The following is a 17,676-nucleotide window of genomic DNA, read 5'->3' as shown; positions in this document are numbered from 1 at the left end:
TTCGTCAACATTGGAAAAAATAATAATTTCGTCTGCTAGGAAGTATCCAGAACTGCCAACTTTGAAAATAAAATAATATTTTATATGACAATCGATTGCTGTAAGCCGCCATCTTGTAACACAGCATTCCAGGCCGCCATCTTGTAGCACAGCATACCAGGCAGCCATCTCTTTTCCCATTATAGTCATTGTTTTTTTTCTCAAGTTTGAATATAAAATAAAATTATTATTTCGGCAGCCACTACTCTATGACTATAGTAGTAGTACTATGTGCAAAAAATTCAAAAAACACACTGGAGGGCAGCCATGTTTATTTTTACTATAGTACTAGACCAGTATAGTCATATTATGCTTAATTTGTTGTGTAGCATGTCTGCCATTTTTGATACCACTATAATGAAAAAAATGTATAGGCATTACCTATGCTTATATGAATATTTATGTGTTAATAAAAAATATACTTTACGTATATTTAGTACTATTCGGCGATTTCAAACACCACTTTATTAGAAGTATTGTTATTACGTCACACACACACTTGTCATTTAAAAGAATGTCTTGTGCATATATAGATAGTATTCTCTCTTATACTCATTATATTAAAAAAAAAATTTTAATATTGCCAAGGGCTGGAGTTGCGAGAGAGCATCACAGACGTGTCGCGACGGCGCGTTCCCCCACCCTTGTTATTTAATAATAATCCAGACGACCTCACGCGGCGTAGGGACGCGCTGCGGCGTGATGTGTTCGCAGAGAGCTGTATACAAATGTAATTTCTTCCCAAGTTAAAATACATACTTGTTTTTCCACACTTAAAGAATATTACGTGTATATGCATTATTACAGTTAATTATAAAAATAATATTTCAAATTAAAAATAAAACATGTGTAACAAAATTTTTTATTTTTACTTTAGTTAAGTGGCAGGAAGTTTTGTGTGTGTTAGTTACCTGTACCTGCCATTTGATTATTATTACTAGGCAAAAAAGTAACTCGTTATAATATTTTCTTATTTTGCATTAGTCTCGTTTACGTAACGTTTCTTTTTAAAAAATAATGTATTTATATTTTTTTTCTTACATCAGTTTTTAATATCTTTTACGAGTAGCGCATTGCTACAAATAAGATTAAATATTACGTGTATTTTCCAGACAAAAGTAACATCCTACGTGTTACAACAACAGTCATCGAGTTTTAAACCAGACACCAGTCTACAGCAGCCAAGCTACCATGACTGCATAGTTCTTTACACGTATTAAAAAAATTACTTGTGCCTAGTAAGTTACCAGCCACAAATAACGTATATATCATATTGGATATTGAAATAATGTAGTCAACACATAGATATTACTTTGTTAAAAAAAATTGATTTAATACATTTTTTGTTTGTTTAAAATTCCCGGCACCCCGCTGGGCGTCTATCGCCATCAGCAGGGCCACGACTTTGCCGCTAGGCAGAGCCGGCACCTGCTGCTGTGTAGCAGGTAGCAGGTACCCCCTGGATTCGTCGGCGGTTAGCGGCCGACCCCAGGGACATGTCCCAAAGCGGCCGGCCACCAACAGTAGCGGCCGGCGGTGAAGGAGGAGGGGGAGACGACGGCCCTTCCTGCAGGTCTTCAGCGAAGAAGGCCGCCGCAATGTCGGGTGGAATACCCTCCCCCTCCTCAACCTCTTCCTCAAAGAAAGAGGCTGCCAACTCTGATGGCACGCTCTCCATAAGGGTGGGGAGACCTGTAGGACGTCACACAAATTTCATGCATCCTATCAAGAGGACGATTTATATATAAAAAAAGAAACAAGCTAGTATTTTTTTGCGTTACTTTAAATCAGGATAGAATGAATATACTTTGAGAGGCAACTTGAAACAAGCTAGTATTTTTTTACATTACTTTAAATCAGGATAGAATGATAATACTTGAGGATGCAAGCTATCATGGTAACAGGGAATATTTTGCAAACATCTCTACACATTTTCTTTAACATACCGATGGTTTTTCTCTCCACATGCATAATGGAAATGGTCAGTTGGCATGACATGGCGCGGCGCGGGGGGGATGTGAACACACAGATATTTTTTTTTTCTTTTGTGTGGGGGGAGGCGAAAGAAGCGCTGTTGTGTGCCTTCAACCCCCACACACACAGATACACTTGTAGCCCTCCGAGCAGGGGAGGAGTGGTGAGCGCTGTTGTGTTCCTGCAACCACTGCTCGGAGGTTACGTCAGCAGTGTTCGTCTCACTGGTGAACGTTATCAGAGGGAAAAAAAATGGAAGTATGTACAATTATTAGGAGGGATCGGGCGAAGCACTTGTTTAAGAAGGACACAGATATTTATGCCCCCAAGGTAATGTGCTGACACCGTCTTCAGAAAGCCAACGCTTATCGTCTCCTGAAGACAGTGCTACCTTGTTCACTCGCTCCGTAAACACGGCGTGGCCTCGCAAACGGAAATGGAATTGACTGCCTAGAATCCGGGAATTTTTAAGCAAGCAATCCAAGTATTGAGGGAACAGAAGTGATTGGATTATGTTGGCCTTAACTCCTTTCGCTTTACGCATACAAGAACCATCCTCCATCTTGTATGCGTAGAGTTTCAGGCGAAGACCCACGTATTCCATAATGACCTTGCCAGCAGCCTCATCTTTCATCACCCCTGTTATGCCCTTGTTGACTAAGGGGAAGCGTTGATCATTACCTGGCGCATAATTTGATGTGTCGAAACGTGAAGCTAAGTCAGGTCGAATTGAATCATAAATGTTATCACACTGAACGTGGTAAATCAACTAATCAGTGTCAGAGTACAAGAGTTGCAGAGACTGGGGAGGGAATTTTTTTTGCATATACTGTTGTTACCAAACGACGTGAGGGCTGGCCTTCGTAGTCCTCGTTTCCCCCCCACTCCGCGCTCTACCCCCCAGGTCAGGCTTGCCGCTTCTCCCCTCCTTCCAGAAGTTCAACAGCTATACAGCTTACTATGCGTCCTGAAAGCATTGGACCATCGGTTCAAAGTTCACTTCGTGTGTTCTTGGTTTGTAAAACCCAATAAAAAAATGTGTTCTGTTGCAAATAATCCTTCTGTCGACACAAAGTCAAGCTATAACTTATTTGTCATTCCAAAATTTAATTTTTCAAATAAATACATGAACAAACGAAGCTCTGCATGAGAAACTGTAGTGATACATTTAGTTTAATAAGTTCAAGCGGTAATGTAATGGTCTGACCATTCGTTTTCCAGTTTGGCGATCCGGATAAAATCCACTGTTTCATACCTAATGTCATCTTCTTAAGCCCTCAAGCCACGCTTTTTAGCTTTGATCAAAACCTCTCCACTCCATTAAGCTGAGTGAATATAGAATATATAACAGATATGTACATACAGCTGTCATAAATCATCTTAAAACTAGACTATAACATCCATCACAAACTGGAAACTTTTATATATATATATATATATATATATATATATATATATATATATATATATATATATATCTGTGTGTGTGTGTGTGTGTTTTTCACCAAGACTCATCTCGTACAGGTTTGGAAATATAAAATAATATACTATATACAAAAACGTTGACATGCCGTTAGTTTTATATAGAAATTAATGCAAACTAAAGATATTTTTACACACGTGTTAAAATATGTATTTATGAGACAAAAGCAAAAAAAAATACTGCTTTTCTTCAATGGTTATGTCTGGTAATTCGGGTAAGAGTTTCTAATACATTGATGATGTTTTCTTTATTATATTTCAAAAATAACTGATCTATTTAATTTAAATCCATATTATAATTTTGAAGACAAAATTAAATATATATATATATATATATCCATTTAAATTATTGAGAGCACACTTATTTATAGTCTCTTACTTATCATCGTTTGAAATTCGACATGTCATGACCATTTATACATGTTTCATTTTACTATGATTACAAACATTTATTTTGTGATTTTTCGTCACAAGCTTCAACAACACTCATTATTTCTCTTTCCTTGCTATGAATAACTTTCTTAAATCTCTTCGGCCGCGCGTTTCTTGCCATTGTTCACAGTCCCGTCACTACTGCTGCGCAGACGAAGGTCAATGTGTTTTAAATGGCTCCTAGCGCAGCTTGTAGGCGGGGCCAACTTTCTCTTCTACCCCGACCTCCCCTCGCAAAAGGGTTTCCTCACCCCCGCGCTGGTAGCCCTCACGAGTTCTGGCGACTACAGTAGTTATAATGAAAGTCGTATAAAACCAATTTTGACAAATCTAAAATGGCGACATCCGTGTACAAAGGTTTATCGAATGTTATCGAACCTTTCTGCAACTCTATGAGAACTAAATTTTCATCAACGATTTGCCGAGCCTTGAATGTTGGATGACCAATCAGCTCGGCTGCCCCATAAACAGAATCGTAACGCGAAGCGATGCGAATATCTCTGTGTTTTCTAGAATCCTCTAAACTTTTACAGTACACAGACTTAGAAAGTAACTTAAAAAACGATTTTTCGAAGGGATTCGCACCCTGGACACGACGCTCAGCATTAAAGGTTATGTAATCTCTCATCCAGGCTGCCTGCTCAAACCGCAGCATGCGGTGAACCTGGCCGATGACCGCCCCATACTGAACGTAGTGCCGCAGTGTTTTAGCATGGACAACATAATTATTAGGCGGCGCGAGAGTTAACAATAATTTACTCATTCGCCCATTTGGCGGTATGCCATTCACAGGGGCCAGAGGCAGATCTGATAGGCGGTCGTGACAATCATCGGGAAAGGTCAAATCCACTTCCACGAAATATGACGTATCGCCATCTATGTCAATGGGGTTGAAATCTTAACTCGCATACTCATCCCTGGGAACCCACTCAAATTTGCCCACAGGAAGTTTATCTAACATTGTGTGAGCATACAAAGCATTTACATCGAAATAGCAGATGTAAGAAGACTGAAGACTTGGGTCGTGAGTGGACATGTAAACATTATTGGCTTTCGCGTGACGTCGACTTACGTTGGTTATACCTCCACAAACGGCTGACTCTAGGAAGAGGTATATATCCGGGTCAGTTATCAGCTCAAGATGCGCACCGGTTTTAATTAAAAGTGCATCCCATGCGAGCGAGGGAGCGGTAATGTAATGGGCAGGATCTAATGAATAATACTGTAAGCAAACGAAACGAAACGACTCGAATATGTCGGCCAGCAAACAAGTATCCACCTTAAGATAACTAAGTGTGTACTCTTTCAATGTGGCACAATGGAAGACGTTCCAAGCCTTTTGAGCGTGAGTATAGTCCAGATCACTCACGTCCGTGCCACTCATTACGTTATGGAACGCTTCCTTAGGGGGTAGCGAGGCAGTCTGCAATTGTTCACTAGATTTAACAAAATCATAGGGAAACACACCTTTACGCATAGCTAACTGAAACTGTGCGTCATCTGGAAACATTGAACGGGTGTCTTTCAATTTATCTGGCGTGAGATTGCCAGCGAGAGTTTCCAGAGATGAATTTAAAAAGTTAAGTGAATCTATGAACCTAAACGCACAGTGCGCATGCCTCCTTGCGCATTATCTGAAATGGGTATGTATTTTGTAATACACTGGTAGCTCTCCATTGTAACTCCGAGGACTTTGACCCCGCTGGGGTTATCCACAACGAAGGAGCCGTCCAGCTGTGCAATCCGCGCGAAACTAAATGTTTCATTAAAAAGTGGGCATCGTAATTTTGTAAATTATGAAAAACCACGACGAGTTGATTCTTTTGCATCCTGAAAGCCAGTTTGCATTTAGAATGGGCATAACCACGTATTTCACCAAACAGGTGACAGTGTCTGCCCAGCCAATACCTCTGACAGATATGGCAATGTGTTTGACTCGCAAGCCTTGCAGAGACGGCCGGGGTCGGTGTCTTAATAGTAATGGTCTTTGAATAAATATCGCAAACCCACTTTGACATTGAAACTAATTCTGCGACCATTTCAGCAATACAATTATCACCCTCGAATTGCACATACTTGGTCAAAGAGCTATCGTACCCACACACTAACAAAATGCTACATGCATAAGGCACGTGTTTGTTTACCCGTGTAGTGCTAGAAGACTCGTCACCGGACAAACAGGTGGATAAAGGCTTAAGGTAACACTCAGTGTAACAGTACGCAATAAAGCCTAGGCGGTCCTGTTTTGCAATGTTTGTAAATTGCAAATACTTGGTTCTCTTCTGTAGGGAAACAGGTCCGCACTGCTTGATGCTGGCTGCAGAGAACATTGTGTGAATTTAATCTGTCTTCGCTTCTAAAATACTGAAGACAGCGCTCGCAAATAAATTTCTTATGTTGTGTCTTGGACAATTGTGAATGCCATAATCTGGACATTGATTTAATGTAAACAAAATGTAAGTGCTCTGTCGCACCACTCGAACGAATCGCCTAAATATTTACATGTCTCTCTCTCCGCTCAGAGGATACGCGAAGAGGCTGGATCGAGGATTCAGATTTGCCACTAAAACATTCGTCAACGATATTCTCCTTAGAATCTACGCAAGCGTAAACATTAATGGAAATATCATTGTTCCTCTCAAATGTTTTAATTTGATGCAGAGTGGAGGGAAATGTCAAGCCATTCATATTAAAATACACGAGTGGATTTGGATACGAAGTGGCTCGACTAACGTTGCCTTTCACCGTCGACACACCTGCCATGACGGCATACAGGAAACAGTGCTGCTCGGGACTCTCAATGTTAACACAAGCTTTCCTATTGGACAAAAACACCGGCAATTTCGTGTGCGCTGCGCCAACCGTGAAAACTCTATAGCTTGAAACATGTACATCCATGTTAATCAATCTTTTTAGAGCCCAGCCACTGCCACGCGCTGCGAAATCACTAACGTGTTTATTGATTTACGGAATGAATGTTGAATCGTAGATTTCCCCTCAGAGTGCAGTATCGCGGTTGAGTGAGTTGTGAAATGAAAAGTTTCACTCTCGTTTCCCTCCTCAGATTCCTTAACAAATGAAGCCGAGAGTGAAAAGTAAACTTTAAAGGGGCGAATTAATTCGTTAGTTAAGTCCAGAAAGGGAACCCTACATCTATGTAGAAACCGGTCCCTGTCCGTATCGACATTGTCAATATCATTTCCAATTCGATAGTCCACTATCTTGTTAGCAAATGCAGTGTTCAAGGTAACACCCTCCAGGCGAGGCAAGACGTCGGGCCCCTGCGCCAACTCCACCCCTGACCCCCGCCCACCATCGCGAGAGTCAGGGATAGAAGGCCCAGCTTCATTAAGATGGAGTCGCTTTGCCTCGGGGGAAGAAGAACGGGAAGACATAGTAAGAGAGAAGAGAAAGAAAGAGAGACTTGAAATTACGTTCAACAGTGAGCACAAAGCTAAAACAAAAAGAAAAGAAAATATAGTAGATGTATGTATGGAGTATGGGTCTGTCATTATTTTAAAATATTTTTTTTTTTGCTTTAAAAACAAAGTTAGATTGTATACAAAACTGAATTATAGCTCTCTCCCATCCGTTTGCATGATATTAAAAAGTAAACGAGAATATCTCTAGATGGCAATATTTTCTAAAAAAAAAAAAAAAAAAAAAAAAAAAAAAAAAAAAAAAAAAAAACGTAATGAATAGGAAACATTAATAAATTATGGACGTTAAATACATAGAGTAAATGCGAAAAAGTGTGGTAGTAAAATGTGAAGAAAGTTTAAGTTTAATATTATTTTCATGTTAAATGAAAAAAAGAATATTTCCATTCAAAATTATAATATCATCCTAACATTACAACCAGCTTAGTAAATAAATTTAGAGTAACATTATCTTACCTTAGCTGGAGAACACGTGAGGCACAGTCTGATCAGGCGAACGCAGCAGTGAGGCGACTGATCAGAGACTGTGTTGGCTCACAGTCTGTGCCCCGTATATATTACAAGAACTTTTCAAAATGGCTGCCAGTGTATTTTTTTTATTTTTACTCTGCAAGCGCTCACGCCGCAGCGCGTCGCATCTGGTTATTTTTACAACTTACCAGCCCTCCCTCCAGACGGATGTCACCCCAGAAACTCAAACACAATGATCAGGCTAGTATTCAAATATATAGAAATAAGTTTATATACAGTTTTTTTATTCAAAAGTCACTCTTCAAACCACTCCTCATACAATAATTATTTAATAAAATACACACAAAAAATATGACTTTACTCAGAATCCACACATTAATATATTTCTTACGTATAATGCTGTGTTACTCGACCACACTTACGTGTGTTTTAAATTAAAAACAAATATTATATATGAAGACTTTTTTTTCACAAAATGACGTATTAAATGAAAAACACAAGTCATGAAACTTACAGTTTGTTAAACATTTCGATGAGTACAGTACGTAGGGCTATTTTGGCATTGTTTAGGTCTCTTTCGTGCTGGTTCTGCTGAACGTTGTGATCACCATCTTGACTGACGGGCCCCAGATGGCTGAGGTCTCGGGCTCGAGTCTTGCGCGGTGCATACGTTGCGGGTCTCTCCGCTGACATTTCTTGCGCGCTGGATTCACAGGCTCGATGATTGCTGATGCACAGTCAGGTGAATGCAGTTCTGGCAATTGCAAGGCATGATAGTAGACTTCGTCGGAACTGCAAGGTAATGGGATGTCTTTTCGCATGTAATTAACTGCACAACGTCCGTACGAATTGCACTGAATAACTTCCAGGGGTAGATCGTTAGTGTCCGGGTTTATAATCTGAACAGTGTGAAAGTGACCATCACAACTCTCAACATAGTTCTTCAGGATGCCATTATTCCAGATTGAGTACTCCACCATAGATAAACCACGAGACAGGTTTTCATACTGGTTACCATGATTAAACGACATGTTTACTCGACCAAGGCTCAGTCCACACTGAGCTGAGACTCTGATTGTCTTTTAGCAATTATAAGTATGAATTCCATAAATAAACTTGCAATGTATTCACAGAGGGTGTTACAACACGCTGACTCACAACAGTTCATGATTTTATTTTTTTATTTTTAGAAAAGTTTACATTTCGTCGATAGCTTGAATCCGACATATGGCACAAGAGGTAATGACTTAGACACTGAAAAGTTTGACTCTTTTATTACTTTTACACGGTAAATAGGACATAGGTGCCCTACACACGGAGTGTCCAGGTCGTCATAGTCTCCCAACAAAACATCGTACAATTTCTTCCGACAATGATCGGTTCTGGTACAGCGCTCTATGAAAGTTTCATCATTTTTAACCCTAGATGTCCTGAGTTCATCAACGGTTGTTGGATGTTTAGCCAGCGGATGGCATAAGTGCACGTAACAGTTCTTATCTTCACAGTGAAACAAAGTTAACAGTCTCATGCTAGTATATGAGAATGATTTATCCCAACACATGCGATAATGAATATTATCGCGACACAATTCAAAGTATACAGGCAGACGTTCACAATCCTTCTCAATGTCATAATATCTAACACGGTATTCGACACAGTTCAGGCTAGAATGCACGTAAAGGTATCTAGTTTCTTGACAGTCGTACATTATCTGCAGTAAAGTGTCAGTTAACCTAGGATCTGCTATTCTGTGCTTCTTCGCTTTTTCTCGCCATCGGCGCGAAGCTAAAGAAATAGGAATGTCATAGAAGTTTCGTACGCTTTGATTATCACTAAAATCATCATCTGACAATTGTTCTGGGTTCATATCTAATTAACGAACAACCTCGAACAGTGGCATGGGAACGTCCAGATATTCACCAGAAGCTAGTCTTAAGCCTGCGGGATATGGCCCGCGGATGTGTCTAGCCTTTTCCCTCTTGGTCTTGATGGGGTCCCTACCCCAGACGGGTGGAAACATGACAGACGTCACTCACCGGAGCTGTTACTGGCGAAGACTGGCGGGTGGCGGTTGATGTTTAGCCACGACGGCGGCACCACAGGTGGGCAACCTCGTCAGCGTCCTCGGGGTCCTCCTTGTCATAGTCGTCCACGGGTCCTCCTTGTCATAGTCGTCCACGGTATACAGGTTGCAGATGTCTGTTCTGCACGGCACACTCCAAAAGTGGTTGCCCCCATCGAGGAAGGTTGAATGTGTGAACGCATCACACGATTCACTCCAGGCAACCACCGTGTCGTTGGGACGATGCAGCTAGCGCTCAACAAAACCATGCTCCTGACCGGGCCACACTTGTACGACCTCTGCTGCGGCCTCGACGAGCAGAGCTGCCGGGGAACACGGGAGGCGTGTGTTCGGCCGTAGGAGGCCCACGCTACAGTTTTGCTGAGTGCAAGGCAGCTCTAGGTGATCTTCCCCTGCGTCATCGCAAACCAGGTGTCCCGACTATGTGCACACATGCAACCACTACCGACTGTCCACGATCTCGAAACTTACTCTACTGTAGCCGAGCAACACATCCCGATACAGCGTGGCCGGATTAAACTCCATCGGGCTTGAAGAGTGGCTTGGAGAGTGACTATGCTCCCTTCGAGCGACGCGTTCCATTTATAACACCAGAGGACCCACCAGGGTCTGGCGTCGCTTGGCAATGCTCCAACACCCAAGCCCTAAGCAGAGCGGCATTATGAAGTGAGGAAACGGGCCGTGCACGGCAATTATCTTGCGTATACATTGTATTCAATTCATTCAGTGATGAACATCCGAGCTTGGTCTGCGCATCCTTAAGATTAACATGTTTTTTGCACAACTTTGCAAGCCACCTTTTTTGCTCTACGCCTGCCACCATTACAGTTCCGCTAATATTGTCCTGTCAGGATGTTTTGCAACGAAGTATACGGAAACAGACCGTCATCCCAATGGATGCCGTGGAAATGTCTAGTTAACCAAGAATTCGTTCTCTGGTAATTTCTGTGGAGGTATCCACGAGTATGGCGGGTGAAATGTTCTCGTAATTATCTCCCCTTCGTCATTAGCCAGGCTTATCTCTTTTAAGACGAAACCGTGCTGAGAGTAGCATCCCTGGAGGTTGGCATACAGCATGACGTCCCAGGGAAGACTGCGTTATCACTTACATTACATTAGAATTTTAATAGATTTGTCTCTCGGATTATAAGAAACCGATCAATCGTGCAGAATTAGTGCGAATGTTTGAGTGCCAACGGGAATATTTCTCGTTGTGGTAATTTCTATTCTACAATCCACGACTTCTCCAATCATCTTATCATTTTGTTTAAACACATCAAACACAAAGAGAGGAGCCATATCTTTAAATTTCTCCGGGTCGAGAAGTGGTGATGATTGACGGCCGTAATATGAGTCTTGAAATTCCGCGTATATATTATACACTAGCAGATATCTATCATTAGGAAAATTACTATCCAGGTTTGTGTACGGATAAGATTCCGAATTCAAAAAATTTTTAACATTCTTAATGTCAACATGATCAAACTTTGATTTATCACCGGTGACGTTGTTTTGCCAACCCGTTTGAAATGTGACTTTTATATATCTAGGCTTTTCCGTATTAAAGGATGTTTTCACGGACCAATGTACTGACTAAGATTGCGGCTAAGATTGTTTCGAGGCTCCAGGATCGGAGAGCAATGTCTATGTTTTTTTCCTTTTTCAACCATTTTAAGCAAATGAATCCTCTGTGCGGTGGAAACGGTTACATGAGGCATTAGCCAATCGATGCTCGTGAGTGTTAGTTTCACAGGCAACGGTTGCGCTGCCGTGTCTAACACAGCGTTGTTCTGAGAATTTGACACCAGTAACACTAATTCTGGTCGAACGTTAACTAAAACGTGTTTATAATCTTCGAAAAATCCCATGAGATGACTCAAAGGCACGCATATTTCAAACTCGCCGTTTGCATTAATGGGTACACTATAGTCGTCAGACAAGCCCCAGCCGGCCATCTTGGAAACAGCTTTTTCACTGGGCGTTAGTGAAAGATAGTTTTTAATTGTAGTCACTAATCCAATGTCGCGACATTCATCTATCTGTAAATTATTTACCTCGTATGCAATTCTGTTAAACATGTGTAAAATTCCATTTCTGACAATTTTTGCGTATGTAGCGGCCTGCCCATCCGGTTTGACAAATTTTCCGCGGATTCTTAACAGACTTTTGCATGGCAGACAATAAATATCAGAATTCTGGATTGCAATACGTATCTCGGAATTTAAATAATAAGGACCCAAAATGAATGGGCGGTAGCTATGTATTTCCATTTTCGTGATATCATTTTCAAATTGAATTGGCTGGTCGACTTGGAGAATGCTGGAATCCATTTTGGAATAATTTGAAACCTAGTTTCTTGAGAAAATGTATATTTTTACGTGTTAACTGCATGGGGTCTTGCTGACTACTGGGTCTGCCTTCGACACCGCCGGAACCTTTATGAATGGCAAAGTATTAGACCCCCATATTTTTTTTAAATGTAGACGTTACGTTATTTCTTCGCCTCTAAAATCTATGAGCTTCCCATTTTGGTGGACTATCCTCACAGACAACTCGTGTATTCGTTTTAACGATCACCAGAACGTATATGACAGATTTAGGTACTTCAATGACCTTATAACCAGGCGAGACGCTGGGATAAAACTCGTGTATATTCAAGCTAGGTTGTCCGTTTAAATAGCTGGAGCCCACGATATTTGTATCTATACGTATGACCGATACAGAGAAAATATTGACCGGTTGTGTTGACTCGTGCATTTGACCTGTCACGTAAATTTTAGGTTCAAAACCGAGCATTTTTCCGATCATAACGCTTTCTGTAAAATTGATATCGTAATTACAATGCATATTACATTGCAAAGTATTAAGGTTGCCTCTCAAAATAAATGTCACATCGTGTGGTAACACTTCTCCGGTGTAACTTTCCAAATCTGAAATTTCATAACTTCCGACGGGAAGAATAATTTGAGACACAGGACCATTGTTTTCTCCATTCGTTAGGTCCAGGGGTGGGAAATATATGGACCGCAATTCGGAATTTTTTCCCGTTAATATAAGTGAAATTGACATTTCAGGTTAGCTTGCACTACAGTATGGATCACCAGGATAGGTTGCCCCTCTGGTATAGAATGGACGCGTCAATGGCTAGTGTATCTGTGATGTTTGAAATTATTTATTTTGTTTCTTATACACGGACACTAGAAATCTTAAACATAAATGACCGCAATTCCACGATTTGATCGTCTGTTGCCTATCGTAATTATAACTTAAACTTGTGCCTTTCAGGTATTTTCTTACTTCCGGAGGCGGTCTGAGGTCGCCATAGCTGTCATAATACAGCGCAGTGCTGCCAGACTTTTTATATGCAACCCAGTGTGTTCCTTTTCCTGTAGATACGTCTAGATTAATTATCCCACACTTGTACTGTTTTGGTTTTAAAAGTAAGTTATCTCTCATGAAAACGCCTCGGAAATTTTTGATTTTCAACTTGAATACTGCATTTTCTAAGTCCGTTGTCGTTAGCGCTCTGTGAGGCAATGCTAAAATCACCCTTGCCTCATTTTTTTTTTTACTGCTTTCTTAGTCGCTGCGCCGAGCGCGTCCCTACGCCGCGTGAGGCCATCTGGCAGAGTTAAAAGCATCCTCCCCTCCCCTGTCACTCCTTCCTTTTCCGGCGGCGGCGGACGCCACCTCCCACAGCTTTGTATGGTCTTAAAAAAATTTCCGCACCTATTTTGGATAGGTTTGTTAAGGCTTGAATACGTCTGTGATGCTGTGCATTTTTTTGCAACAGTTTTGTTTGATTATTAGCGGTTGTCACACACTTTGCGATTCCGGCTGCGCCTCCGATCAAAGAACCGAGCGCTGCCAGAGCTGGAAATAGAAATGGTAGAACACCGCCCTTTTTATCACTTTTATTTTTCTTATTTTTCTTCTTTGTGAATCTTATGCCGGCTCCTAGTTTACGCTTAACATCCATTATTTTACTTACGCTCTAAGCCGAGATCTTTTCACCTAGCTTAGTTTGAGGGTTCTGTGCAATTTGTTTAGCTTTAAGTGCTAAAATGCGGTCCGCTTGATGTCTGTTCTCCAAATCGTTACTCTTTGAGTATGAAATATCGTGTTCTTTGCACACTCTATCTAATTGGTTTTTGCCTGGGTCTCCGCGTGCTAAACGTTTTTCAAGTTTTGTACCGGGCCCACAGTTCTGATAAGTTGGCAAATGTAGCTCGAAAGGTAATTTATTTATGGCAGAGTTAATAAGTCCTTTACCCTTCACCTTTCTTCCAGCACGACGCATATCAGCGTAATGACTTTGGGGGGTATAAATAAGACAGTTTTATACTTTTTGCGCTTCAGTTGTAACGATGGAAGTAATCCCTCAATATGCCAGTCTTCCGATCAAAATTATTCATGATGATGTGATAAGTAAACAAGAACAACGCCACGGACCGCTGTTGCCGAATACCATAAGATGTATAATTTCCGGACCTTCAAATAGCGGGAAAACATGTATTTTACTTTAGCTTATACAACATCCTAACGGAGTGCGATTCAAGAATATTTATTTGTATAGCAAGAGCCTAGAACAACCAAAATATAAATGTTTGGCGCAGGTGTTGTCACATGTGCAAGGTATTAAATTTTTTAAATTTCGTGAAATTGAAGAGGTAGTGCCGCCAAGCAAAGTGCTACCAAATTCGATTATAATTTTCGATGACATCGGGTGTGAAAAACAGGCAATAGTTCAACAGTATTTTTCCATGGGGCGACATTTCTTGTGCGATTGTTTTTATTTAATTCAAACGTATAGTCAAACCCGAAAACAGTTGGTTCGGGATAATGCTAATTTGATAATTTTATTTAAAATGAATATTCTAAATCTTCAACATGTTTACCATGAGCACGTCACAACCGACAAGTCATTCGATAAATTTAAAGATGTTTGTGCTCGCTGTTGGAATAGCAATGATGGTTACGGTTTTCTAGTAATAGGTAAGGATTTTCCTCTACAAAAAGGTCGTTATCGCTGTGGATTCGATCACTTCATAGTGTTACCTTCGTGAAGAATGAATGCATCTCCAAATTTGGGAGCGGCGGGAATAAACGTCGGCGACAGTCATGTCTGACTCTTACGGAAGATGGGCACTGTCAGGTTGGCGGGAAACGATTGTGCAGTGTAGGCGACCCTCGTAACGCGGCGGATGCTGCCACAAAGAATTACGTAGATGTAGCTTCCGGTGTCACCGCAAATGCAATTAGTACAATGGCGAATAATTTAGAAAAATACTTGGGTCTCCTACACACAGGATCTTAATAACAATTTGGTAACGTATCTACATCATTTTGAAAAGAAGAGTACAGATGTTTTCGAGAAAATTCGGGAAAATTTCCCCGAGAAGGAATTTTACATGAGTTGAAAAATCTGGTATCTGTCAGTAGTGATGAGCTGAAAGTGATTTTTACGGATGTGAAGGATTTAGTTAGCTCGTCACGTGACTTGCAACGGGGTTTGGGAAGTTACTTGCGTCAGGCGGATAGTGATACGCGCGAGTCATTTGCCAAGATTCTAGAGCTGTTCAAGGCTCTGTCAAGTGGCGGTTGCAAAAGGAACTTTAGCGAGCTAAAGAATATTTTTCTGACTAAACACAACGAGGCTTTATATATACACAAACAACACTTTGAAGCAGTCAAAAATACTTTGGTCTCTACAAACGAAAAACATTCTGATACGACTGCATACCTGAGACAGGTTGATGCCACGGTACGCGCGATATTTACAGAGCTTTTAACACTTGTGGGCGAGCAACCGAAGCTTGTAAGTAAGGAAATAGTGTCCGGTATTGAATTTCAATTTAATACTTTGATGAGTTCTCTACGCGAAGATAATGCTAAATTTATTAAGGAGTCTCTGTCGAGTATTGAGGATAAAGTTGATAGTCTCGTTAGTGGAGCTACTTCATGTTCTCAGTTTCCACATATCGTTAATTAAAGCTTGAATGCAATGAGAAATCGTCTAGACTTATTGTATAACCTATTGGGATTGAAGCTAGCGGCCAGACCTGAGAACCAGCCAGCACGGTCACCATCTGTATCGCTTCCGGTTTTAAGAGGTCCGTCGGTGAATTTGTCTGGTGTAAGGCCATCTTCAACTCCGCTTCCGAGCATTACCGTAAGTAATTATACCCAGTACCACTACTGCGCTTAAAAGGCAGTCTTAATGTATAAAAGCCTCTATTTACGCTCGCATGAGTCATTCATGGCTTCAGAAGCAAGAAAGCTCCATCACGTCATACAAAACGTTCGTGAAAAATATTTGCTAGCCAAACGTGCGCGCTTGGCACGGGATGCAGTTAATGAACAGGTATTCAAACCTATCACATCGCGTCTCGAGAGTTCTTCTGCTGCCGCAGATAATTTATCGGTTGAGGTGAAAAAAGAATCCGCTACACCTATCGCTAAACCTCAGATTAAGGCTTTCTCTAGCGAAGGTGAAGACGAAGATGATTTACCACTGATTGCTCATTCCGGTAAACGCTCGACTGCGTCACGTGAGCCATTGGGTGAGGAGGCCTGGTCCTACCTAACCGCATTCAATTCTTAGATATTAGATACGACCTATGGAATTTATAAACACAACAATCGCTAGTTCTTGGGAAATAAGGAAGTTGTTTTCCTACCTAATAATTTACTTCGCATAGATGATGAACTAATACAACCTTCGCCTGGATTATATGAGCTATTGTTTTCGAAAGAACCTAAGGTGTATTCAGAAGCTGCATTGTGTCAATACACACGCTTGTTGCGATCTACTAGCGCGTGTTTTAAAATAAATGATGCATCATCCAAACGTTATAAAAACACTGATCATGAAAAGTTCGAGCTCATTAAGGATCTTTGTCCTGCCATTGCTTCGCATGAAGGCAGTTGGTTTAGTTGTAAAACTAGATTTAAATCGTCGAAAGGAATATGTTTACTGGAACTCGGTAAATGAATTATGTGATTGGCTTAGATTATTACTTGCATCGCAACAATCCGGGAACACGAGCCATTCAAATGAATGGTCATACTAAAAGAACTCATAGAATCTGGCTTAATTTAAAAAAAAAAAATAAGTAAAAAAATTTAAAAAATGACTGCCCGACGCGGTATTGCACTTGAACTTCACAAAAGCGCATGCAAAGTCTTTCCTCGAAGACGTGTAATCACTCATGGTCTCGGCGATCTTTTACAGATCGATTTGGTGGAAATACAGCTTTATCACCATGCGAATAAAGGATTCAGATATATATTGGTTGTGATTGATGTTTACTCCAAGCGGGCTTATGCGGTTCCGGTACTGAAAAAAATATGTGGAGCTTGTGGCTTTAGCTATGAAACGTATTCTAAAGGACTCTGGAGGTTTCACTCACGTGCACTCAGACCGCGGTAGCGAATTTTATAACAGAAGATTTCAGACATTGATGAAAGAACATGAAGGCCTTGGTCGTTGAACGCTTCATTAGAAGTTTAAAATCGCTTTTGTTTACGGAAATGTCCGCTCAGGGAAACTGTAAATGGCTACCGCTCTTACCAAAAGTTATGGAAACATACAATGGCAGATTTCATAGGACTATCGGTATGAGCCCCAACGATGTGAAAGATAATTCTCTTCTTAAAACAGTTTACAATGTTGTGAAAAAAATAGATTTCAGGCGTCTTAAAGCTGGTGTCGGAGATCATGTACGTATCTCAAGAAATAGGGATTTATTTGCA

The sequence above is a fragment of the Bacillus rossius genome, chromosome 3 (assembly GCF_032445375.1).
Source record: "Bacillus rossius redtenbacheri isolate Brsri chromosome 3, Brsri_v3, whole genome shotgun sequence".
Classification (NCBI taxonomy): Eukaryota; Metazoa; Arthropoda; class Insecta; order Phasmatodea; family Bacillidae; genus Bacillus; species Bacillus rossius.
This window is presented reverse-complemented; position numbering follows the sequence as displayed.